At 35.8% G+C, this 11,802-nt stretch overlaps 1 long non-coding RNA gene across 2 annotated transcripts; it reads right to left on the bottom strand.

Moving 5' to 3' along the window:
* Nucleotides 1-1,580: 1,580 nt before the first annotated feature.
* On the bottom strand, nt 1,581-4,919 carry LOC120742155. Of its 2 annotated transcripts, XR_005697791.1 has the most exons (6): nt 4,584-4,919; nt 3,858-3,914; nt 3,471-3,546; nt 3,181-3,348; nt 2,857-2,952; nt 1,581-2,408 (listed from the first exon to the last, which is right to left on the bottom strand). It is a non-coding gene; the product is annotated as an uncharacterized LOC120742155 (long non-coding RNA). The 2 variants fall into 2 exon arrangements; XR_005697790.1 differs by having other exon boundaries at nt 1,581-2,952; nt 4,584-4,916.
* Nucleotides 4,920-11,802: the final 6,883 nt, after the last annotated feature.

Below are 11,802 nucleotides of genomic sequence, written 5' to 3'. Positions count from 1 at the left end.
TATTTTTATATATTTTATTTATTGTTTACTCTATTTAATTTGTAAAATATGTGTACACACACACACACACAGAAAAATATTTAGTATACACATCCAGAAATGCATATACTATCATATATTGAACATATATTTATTAGTTTCAGATGTAGCCATTCTTGTATTTTGCTTGTTTACATTATTGTATTTTGCACAACTCTGTTGCTTGTGAAGCTCGCACACAAGAATTTCACTCACATGTACTGTACCAATGTACCTGCACATGTGATGTGACAATAAAAGTGATTTGATTTTTGATTTGATGATGCAGTGCAGCAATATATGCCCAAAACAATTTATTCTTCTAGCAGAATTTTAAAACTCTCAGTGTGAGTTAAGAGATTAAAATGTAGGTCAATGTTCGGACAAACCAAATTCACTGAATATAAGTAAATAATTTAAAATTTATATTACATTTCATGAGCTGATTAGAATATGATGATTGATGACTATATTACAATTTCAATCATTTCTCTTTTAGTACTGAATTTGTCACCGTGGCAGACAGTGGGTGAGTGGGGAAGTAGGACCCAAAATGCAGGATTCTTGCAATTAAAAGGTTTTTTTATTTATAGTGAAGTAAATAAAAGGCAAACAATAATTCCCCAACTGTATGTGTTTCGTGTACACTTGAGTTTTGGTGGCCATGGCCGTTGACATTAAGTCATTTGAGAGGTTCAAACTGGAGCTCTTATTTCTCCATATCAAAAGGCATTGATTTAGTTCACCTTATTGATTTAGTTCACCTTATGTCTAGAATGCCTCCTGGGCACCTCCTGGTGAGGTGTTCTGGACATGTCCTATCAGGACATGTCCAGAACCCAAGGCCAAGCCCAAGGCCAGACCCAGAACATGCTGGTGGGATTAAAATCTGATTGACCAATGGCTAACAACACAAGAAGGAAATGTCATTGTAGGATTAGTAGAACTTTATTCCTCCCTTTCTAAATTATATAGCTTTTGGCATTACAACTGATACTTTAAATGAAATTGTTTTTATTTTACTCATGATACATGAATGTTGTTAGTTTGACTTACAGTCCTTGATGTCAGAGCTGCTATCTTCTAGTTTCTTGAAATCTTCTGCAAAAATACAAAGAACTCAAATTATCCCTCAACACTTAAACATGGAAAATCTCTTAGTACTACATGAATGTGCCATCAGGTCTCTGCTTCTGATACTTTTAAAAAGTTCTGATCATCTTCAAAGATGGAGCAAATTTTCACAGTAATATGACATCTTTATTCTGCACATCTCAGTATCACTACCATGACTCTAATTCTTGTTTCTAAGTGCTGACTACACTGTAAACCCGAATAAGTTACCAGAACTCAAAAAAATTGAGGCAATCGATTGCCTCAATTTTTTTGAGTTGATCAACTCAAAAGTCAAATTTTTCCAGAACATAAAAGTTTGGATTACATGGTACTTGTATCTTTTGAGAACGGTCAACTCAAATATTTGCAGTTAATATGACTTAAAATTTCAAGTTTATAAATTCAAAGGAATAAGTTCACAGAACTTATAAAAACGAGTACACAACCACAACATTTTTATGTTAACAAAACTCAAATGTTTATTAGTTTGTGTTGTCATTATTTTAAGTACACGTTAGTCAAATATGTTGACTACTTGATACTTAAAAACATGTGACCCAAAACTTAAAATTTTTGAGGCAATTGATTGCCTCAATTACACTGAGTATCGGTAACTTAATATGCAAAAGTCATAAACATCTGTCATTGAACAGTATCTTGCCTGCTCCCTTTTAGCTTTAATTCCCTTTAATTTATGTTGAAATTAAATACATTTTCTTTAAAAAATTAAATAAATTAAAAATAATTAACAAAAACATTTATAAATTAAAATAAGTAGACCAAAAATTGTTTAGTCAGGAAAACTGTCAGAGTAATAAAAAATAATGCCAAATAATAATAAATAATATCAAAATGTGCTTTTGGCTCTCTGGCTAATATCTGAATAAGGCAACAGGGCAGCAATTTGAGTGAATTACAATGCTATTTGTTTTACATTAACCAGTATCAAACAGTGAAATTTAGGTCATCTTGCGCAGCCCACAATATTTTAGAAATAGTATTACGAAAAACATTAAAACATACAAAACATTAGTGTTGCTTTGCATTATGTTAATGAGAACAAACTCTGGGGTAGCTGAGGTGAAGTGCATAGATTAGTCCAAACATTACCAGAAGGCTTCACCAAATCTGGGGAGACTGAACACGGCATCACTTTCAATGACGACAGAGATTTTCACAGGTTGGTAGTGAACTGGACTTGTCATGTCATGGTCACTGATGACAGTGAAGAGGGCCACTTCAACATCATCAAGTTCCAACTCATCAGATTCGTCCTGAATGAATAAAAAAGAGATACTAATCACAATCTAACCCAAGAAATATAACAGACGACATATAATTTCTCATTTTACCAACTCCCGTTGAGATCCAATACCTCTTTTACAAGGGAGACCTGGGTCTCACTGTAAGAGGTGAAAAACAGAAGATCCATGTTCTATACACATAAATCAGCTAATTCACCAGAGAATCAAGTGGTGTGAGATAGACTGAAACTAAGCTAAAGGAAATACACAGGAAAATGTTTTACTAAACATCTTATCACTTTCAACAAAACACCAATTCAGTTCATTCGTAGTGAGGAGACAGAAAAGACCACACAAGGAAACCATATGGGTAGACTAAACAAAGGTAAGTCCAAACAGTGCATCAAAATACATGTTTGTACTTTGATGCACTGTTTATATACACAGTAGTATCTGTTAGATACTTAAGGACACTCACAGTGCAGGTTCTGAAAAATCCAGAGACATCCTCACGCAGATAGACAGGAAGGGCGTGGAGAACGGTAGTGTGCTTGGTGTGGATATCATGGATTTCCTATTGCCAGATAAAAACACAATTTTATATACTGGTGAGTTTACTGAACAACAACAGTCAAATCAGAACATATGTCCACAAATAACCTGTTCACATCTTTAATACAGTCAGACAAATAGCAAACACAAAGTGGACTAATAGCAAAATTCAAAAAGCTCATTTAAATCATTGAACCTGTCCAATGTTCCACTGGTTCAACCTATGAAATGTGTAACAATCTATTATTACCTGTTCATCGTGAATTCTTAGAATTTCAGCCAGGGCATCTGCTGTCTTCCCAGTTTTTGATGCCTTCTGTCAGAATAAGGTCATCAGTCGAGAAAGATGGCGGTCAAGTTCAGCGTAGAATGTATTGGGCAGGTTCTGATTTGTAATCTGCTGAAACTCTGCATACAACTACAGCAGAAGGACAATACAGTTCAATTTGAAGAATCTCGCACACCTTTATAAAGCAGCAAAAAGCTGCAACATGAGTAAGAATTACAATTTTCATTTTAAGGAGAGCTGATCCATATTACCCCAGACTCCATTTTTAGAGCAGGCCAGAGGTTCAAGAGCTCCTTCACTGGTGGGCAGGACATCACTATGGTTTGTCTGCGCAGGGGAAATGTGGAAACTCCTTATACTTACAACTTAATATAACAGTTAAGTTATATTAATAAGTGATAAATAATAACAATAAGTGAATTACTATTATCTCACAAAGACATGGTCATGGACTATAGCTAACACTGCTTTAAAATGGCAACCTGTTTTCCTCAAAAAGTTTGTTTTATATAAGAATCTATAGGTGGAAAATAGCATAAGTAAAGTTGGTTTAGTAGTTAGTTTAACATATTTTAAGACAACTCGAGAGAGAGCGAGAGAGGTGATTGGTAGAAGAATTCACAAACAAAATGAATTACCTGGTGTCTTTATCACATCCCCAGTTCTCTTCCTTGACTCTGTCTTAATTCTTGAAGCTGGAATAGAGAGATCCAAAGGCATAAACTGATGAACAATTAAAAAGCATCCAAATGGTGACAAATTATAAATACTTCCATTCATAATTTTTCTCTGTTAATGATCTTTTCATTTAATCCCCAAAGTGTGAATGCATCTCTAGTCAAGATACTAAAGCCATCAAGCAAATATTACAATGTTATATGTAATATATATAAAAAACACCTATGGAGACCATCACTCAAACGCCTAATACACCTGCACCACTTATTCGCACATATAGTTTAAAATATAGCATTTCTAACAAGAAAACGGCTTGAAAGCACTCTCACTGCAGACAGGTATCTCCGCTGTGTAACTGCAGGGAACACGGGCTTGTTTGGACCCAACTATTCTGAGTCATGAGAGGGGGTTTCAAAATTTAGAGAGATTAAAACACTTTGTTTCATACTAGGCGACCGGGCGCCACCTCTAGAACAAGTACTATCTAACTTTTTAAACAGTCTGCGACCCTCATTACAACAACTTAATGCTAGCTCTGCAAGCGCAAAGTTTCTTCTTCTTTGAGAGCAGCAAAGCACATAAAAAACACGGACCTGACATTTCTGCTATTCTTTTCGACACGCACCCAAAATACAACTAAATATTCGTATTTTAACAATAAACTAATATCAACATTGAAAACTTACTGTAAGTCCAGTGATGCTAGTTGCTGCCATTAGGTCCAACTTTCTCCAGTCGTCCGTGTTGCCTCTTTGGTGCCGTTTCCCGCCCATATACCTTTACTTCTTCTGTGTTTCGTATAGCGGAAAACGATCAGTGTATAATGCTCATTAGCGCCGCCTTTCGCTTCGGAGGGTGAATCAGCTATTAACTCGGAATAAAAATTGATTCCTGCAGCTGCTCAACACTTTAAAAAAAATACATTGATAAGACAATGAATATTAAAATAAATACATTTTGTCTTCTACTAATGCGTTTAAGACAATTTGATTTTACTTATTTGGTGAAACACTTTGAGATTTTATTGTATTTTAGCACGTGCTACATAAATTAAGTTTATTATTAAATCCTACCTACTTGAAACAACAAAAATAACAGGACTTTACCATTCTTATATGTCCTAACTTAACTGTGTTACGTTGTGCTTAAGTTGTGATCTTAAGTGATGCTTACTTAATATAGAAATAGTTCATTTCAATCAAAAATTATTAGTTTCATCTACTCAAAAAGAAGAACATGTTACACGAACTTGACATATTTAAGTTAACAGAACTTTTTAAAGACTTTGAGTATACACTACTTAATCTATTTAATTACTTTGAACATTCGGGTTTACAGTGTAGTGTAAACACCTTTCTGATGAAGATTATGATGAAGACGAGAAATTGGAGAGGTGATTTGTCCTAAAATCATCTTGTAATTAGCAGATTCATTTGTGATCACTCTCACTCATTCGTTTAGGACGAGTCTGTTAAAGCAGATCTGAAATCATGCAGATTAAGGCAATAGGTTGCCTTAAGTTTTGTTTTTTTAAAGTTCTGCTACTGTTTTGGGGTTTGCAGTGTTTAAAGTGTACACTAAAAATCCTTTTGGCGTGTAACCATAACTACTATCTGTAGCTGATATTGCTACTGATGGCAAATATATAACAAATCTCACTTCCGTGTAAAGAGTTGCAAGGAAGTGAAATATGTTCATACGTCTTCTTAGAATTTTATCTAGAACACAGTAAATATCAAGTTTGCTTATCTGGCTTCAACATACTTATTTTTTACATTAAAACATTTGTGTCTTTTGAACTTTTTAAAATTTCTGTTTCTCCAAATGTATTTGAATTAATATACTGAAGTAATATTTTAGCCTTATTACTTATAACTTATTACTGCTGATCAGTAATGTCGCATCCACAGCTACTTCCTGTTTAAAACTTTGCATACTAGAGTTGCTTCGGTCCTACTCTGATATCTTGCAAGCCATCGCATCAAAGTGTAATATATAATATAATACAGTATTAGTAATTATAATAATATTTAATCATCCTTTTGTCCAAATTAAACTAAACTATGTCTAGTTTTTTGATGTGTGAAGTAATCCAAAGGTGTTACACCAAAACCAGTTATCATTATTAATTACTAATGATGAATTTATCAGGGCTGTCAGGGCAGGCTTGTTTCATATAACTAGATATGACAACAATCATTGTCTTCCTAATACACAGATTCCTCATCTGGTCCATAAAGTAAATTTCATTTATTGTTTTATTTCCAAAAAACGTACTTTTGAAGTAGCTGACATTTAGTATTTCTTTTTTTATAATTTTTTATTCTTCTACAAAGATCATTACATGATAATATAAGAGAAATAGTGAATATTTCACTAAAAGTGATAATTGTAAATCTGATTAAACAGGATTAATTTATTGCAATTCATATATCAGGATTTAAAGTATCACAAAGAATATTTTTTCATGGAGATCTGGAGGTGATCACACTACAAGACAGAGAGAGACAACATAACATGACAAGCATCACATCAGCGAGTTTGTATTTTGTATTTTAAAAACTACTCATCACTTCACTTCTGTGCTACTTCTTCAATTCTCTGACCAAATGAATCAAATTTGTCTAAGCTGCTGGTTTTTGCCTTGGAGAAAAAGAAAATATAAAGTGCTGTAAGAAATATCAAATATGGACATTTTAGAATATTTTTAGATGCTTACATGTTGTTTGTTATTACTATGTAAGTATCATGTTGTCAATAGCATGTAGAAACACTTCAGCACAGCTTTTGAACACTAAAAAGGCTGGTGTGAGGAAAAAATGACCCTGCAGGGTGTAGTGTTTTCCTGAATCTCCGTGAGAGGTTTTTTGTATAGTTTTGCTTGGGTCTCAGAAACATCCCTGCTAATGTTCACACAGGATCTCCTCACATCTATGAATAACTATAACTATAAAAGACGTGTAATTTATGAAATGGGTTTGCTGTAGATTGACAGAACAACCTTTTAAGGTGTTTACAGATTTATTTTATTCTTAGTCCATACTGTACATGATTGGATTGCAGAAACGACCATACTTTATTTTTTTGAATAAAGTATGATGAATGTGTGATTGGTCCACTTGGATTTTTTCTATTTCCTGTTTTTTTTTTAAAATATATGTTTTGCAATGACCCTGATGAAGGCCACAAACTAAAACATGTTGGTCACCTAATAAAGTTGTTCGCTAATACTCGCTGGAGTATTCATGTCATAATACTTTAATTTTTAACATTTTATTATCAAAAAAGGACATTTTTGAAAACTGACATTTACTACTACTACTGCTGCTGCTGCTGCTGCTGCTAATAATGTCTAACAGGTTTGTGCATCTGATAAGTGACTGTCATCATCCTTGTAATAAGTATGAAAAGAAAAGAGAATGGTTTAGTTTAGTTTACCAAGTTCCCCATTAGCTCCTGCAGTAGCAGTAGCTATTCTTCCTGGGCTCTGACGAACATTTTAACAATTTTCTTTTCATACATAAAACACGTATGGGAGACAAGAAAAGGCTCATAAACAACAGAACAACACAATTAAAAACAATTCTGGGGGGCGATCGTGGCTCAAAAGTTGGCAGTTCGTCTCGTAATCGGAAGGTTGCCGGTTCGAGCCCCGGCTCGGACAGTCTCGGTCGTTGCGTCCTTGGGCAAGACACTTCACCCGTTGCCTACTGGTGGTGGTCAGAGGGCCCGGTGGCGCCAGTGACCGGCAGCCTCGCCTCTGTCAGTGCGCCCGAGGGGAGCTGTGGCTACAATGTAGCTTGCCATCACCAGTGTGTGAATGTGTGTGTAAATGGGTGGATGACTGAATGTAGTGTAAAGTGCTTTGGGGTCCTTAGGGACTAAGTAAAGTGCTATACAAATTCAGGCCATTTTACCATTCATATACTCTGATAAGACTGATGCACAGGGGAAGTCAGGGTTCAATTTGTTGCTTAAACGATTCCTCAGCACAAGGGAGGAGCTGAGATCAGACCACCAACCTTCCAACTGGTTGGTGGCCACTCCAACTGGCCACTCTACCTCCCTACCTCCACCCCAGTGGAATGGACTGAAAAAAAATGAGAGAGTTGTATATTCATCTCTACATCATTTTCCTGGAGACCTGGAGGCCACGGCCCTTACTCTGATCCTTAAAGTGTTTACATTATAAAGTGATGAATTAGACTGCGGAGACCTTCTTCCTCAAAAAAAAAAAAAAAAAGAGCCGGGTCACGACAATATAACTGTTTTAGGAGATTTATGTCCCTGAAAGGGGAGTGATAAAAACACGCAGCCACTTTGTAGTTCTCAGATTCAGCACACATGTAGCCCGCCTGCACAGTTTTAGTTTCAGGGAGGAAGGTCAAAGTATTCATCATATTTTCATGTGAAAATTAGCAAACAAAAGCCATTTCAATACAAGAAATAAAAGTTAATCAAAAATGTTTTTTTTATCTGCAGTTCCCAAAGCAGTCAGCTTTGCTGCCCTTAATTTCTCTGGTTTTCCTGGTTTTGAGCTACAGACAAATGTTTTCGGAGAATTGTGTTATGAATTTGAAAAGTGTTTAAAAAGTATAGGATAATATTGTAAAGCTCTAATGTCAGTGCAGTCCTTGAGACCGATATTGCATGTCTCACTATCTGAGCATGAAAAAGCTGCAGTGAAATCTACTCACAGGTAACTGGTGCATATTCACGGTGCAACAATGAAATCTAAAACTTATCTGTGAGTGAAAGTGGAAGTAAAAAAGAAATGAAAAGTAAATGCAAAACAAAGCTGCAAAATGCAGATGTCTCAATGGTGACGGGTCGCAGCCTCCTGGAAGTTTTCAGCCATACTGAAACAACAGAATGATCTTAAAATTTGACGGATATTCTTTGAAAGCAACTAAATAGCAAAATAAACAAATAAATGAATTCGAGTGACAAGTGTGCTAATACAGGCTGCTGTGGATGATTGTTGTTTGCTGAGCATCACCTTCAATTTTTGGGCCTCTTGTGGGCCTCACCACAGTGGCTTTGCTGTTTGTGTCTTTTGGTGCATTTGTAATAGAATTATATGAAAAATTAAATGACCTGCTTTGTGGTACAGGTCATCCAAGAAGATTATGATTTCATTTTAATGAGGGGGCAGCTGTGCCTCTCAACCCTCTGGTCTATGTGATCACTTCAAGCTCAAAGAAAGAAAGAATAACACAAAGGCAAATGTCAAAGCCTTAAAACGGGACCACAAATAAATGTCCATCTTTTATTTACAAGAACAAACACATGAGGCTCACACAACCAATCGTGAGTGTGTGTGCTTTAATTTAAAATCAACATCTAGAAATTCAAGGTTTGTAGCATAATTATTCCCGATTTAATTCCCAAAAATATTGAAAATCACGCACACTTACACCCTACTTTTAAATCAGCATGGGGCAACCGGTAATGAAACGGATGGATGATATGTAGCAACAATTTGGATCTGGAAAGTATGACAAAATAAAAATGAAGAAGCGCTGCAATGAAAACGTCCAGATATTCAACAGCTGGAGGAGGAATGCTCCCTCGGATGTCAGACTCTCTCCCTCTCTCTCTCTCGCTCATGCTGTCACAGTGTCTCTCCACGCCCCCCTCTCCCTTTCTCCCTCCCACCCAGACAGCTTCTTCCCTCCTCTCCGCCGCTGGAAGCTCAGTTGACCAGCGTCGCAACTGAGCGATGCGCCTCTCGGAGAGCCTGATTTTACGCCAGATTTGACATTTACGCCGCAGAGTATCCTGCATTCGTATATTTGAGTGACACACAATTTTAAAAAAAAAAATCCCTATTCATTTAAATTTTTTTTACATAATAGTCATTTTGAAGAAAAATATTCCCAGGACAAGGTTTTCCAATTCATATGTGAAAACTGACCACTAGCAATAGATATTTTACCTTCCGAACGATCCCCCGAGGGGAGGATTTGCTTTTCAACAACGCAGATTTCTTTGATTTTGAGAGCAGCCAGTGAAAACCGATAACTTTGATGAAGATGATACAGGACACGTCGGACAAACTCGCTTGATTTTGATGAATTTTTGAGCTCACAGTACGACCATTGAAGAAGCATCTTCAGGCAAACTACAGGGAGAAGATCTGCCTCACTAACAGGCTGTTATAAGGTAAATCTCAGCTTTGTCTGTGTATCTAGAAATCTAAGAGTCCCTTGACGTTTCCCTAATATTGGTTTACAATATGTGCCGGCCATAAGTGTGGCAGCACTTACAGAATTTAACTAGCTATTTATAAATATACGAGCCATGTAATGATTCAAGTATTAAAAAACAAACATTTACAGTATTAATACAGGTTGACATCTGTTGTCTTTAGGGGTTTTAATGAATCTAATCAATAAGAATACTAGAAATCTTTAGCATCTGTGGTTTTCTTTGTCTGTAATCTGGATATATATTGTTTTTTCTGACCTTTTCAAAGATATTGCTTTGAGTTTTTGAAATAACATTTTATGATTTTTTCTTAAAACGATTAATTTAATATTAATGACAATAATCTTTACAGCCATATATGATCTTCCTACTCCTGGTAATCTCAGGAGCTCCTCAGGGGTTTTGTCTGGGAGCTCTGATTTTCTTCTGAAATGTATTTTGCTTGGAGAAAAAAAAAAGTTAAAGAAATAACCAGTCACCAAAACTTTGTGGACTTGATGAAATGTTGTTTTGCTGAATTTTAAACAAATGAAACACTGATGTGAGGGACAGTGGTCCCAGCTAGGAAAACAACAGCATTATTTCCTTGTTTACATAGAAGAGTGCAAATGAATTGGTTAGTAACAAATTGGTAAGTTACATCACAATTTTAGGGCTCAACGAGCTGTAAAAGAATTGCTACATATGAAAAAGCATCAGCTGTCCCCTTTACCTTGATGTCTGGTTGAAAAATAGTTTCCAAAAGAAAAGTTGTGCTGAGACTGGAGATATACCTTACACTCAGCTGGATGTCCTTGTTGGAATATCTAGCAAGAAAAGGTTTGTGGTCAATAATTGTTTCACATTGTCATTTTATGAACAAACAGTTTATCAACAAACAACAACAACAAAATTAGGGTGGACGTTGTTTGGCTGTCAGATCACTAAGAATTTCTCAACTTAACTAGAACTACTTCTCGATCAATTCAAGAAATTCAATATCAATCAAGAAAAAAAAACCCAAAACAAAACCCATAAAATCAATTACATTTGATTTCTTCAGCACAATTCTTTTTGCTTTCTGAGTGACAGTTAACTGGACTAGCATTGCACATCGATGTACCATCGACATCATTTGGCCTGTGTTACAGTTATTGCCATCATCCTGTAACCAGTTTTTACTGTTTCCACTGTGCTTGTGTGATACGAGCATGCCCAAATGAAAAGGTGGGGTAAAGTGCTTTCAAGGTGGGGCATGAAGTTTGAAGTGGGGTTGTAACAACATGTCAGCCAAATATTGGCATTGACCTTATTGACTTTTTATTGGCATATCTAAAAATTAGATGGCATTTAGCAGTGTCAGTGGCCTGTGTTCATCTCCCGTGTCTCTCTCTTGCCTGTATCAGATGTGGTCTGACTAAATGTTGAAAGATTATTTGATTAAGAGCTCAAAGACTCTTTACACGATTACCAAGTATTACTGTTGGTATTGCCCAGACTGGTATTTTGAACACTGACATTGGCTGGAATTTCCTAATGTAGCGTCTTCACTCTGGAAGCAGTTGAACCAAATTAGCAGAAAGCCTATACTCTGAGAAAATGCATTGACAAGGGACATATTTTTAGCTTCATGCATTGTAACAGTGGCGTTATTGTCGTTTTTTGTGGTGATCCACAATTGTGTTTGTATATAATTGCATACCGTAAGACCTTTTC

This window comes from Simochromis diagramma, unplaced genomic scaffold, assembly GCF_900408965.1.
Source record: "Simochromis diagramma unplaced genomic scaffold, fSimDia1.1 OVJJ01000551.1, whole genome shotgun sequence".
Classification (NCBI taxonomy): Eukaryota; Metazoa; Chordata; class Actinopteri; order Cichliformes; family Cichlidae; genus Simochromis; species Simochromis diagramma.
This window is presented reverse-complemented; position numbering and strand designations above follow the sequence as displayed.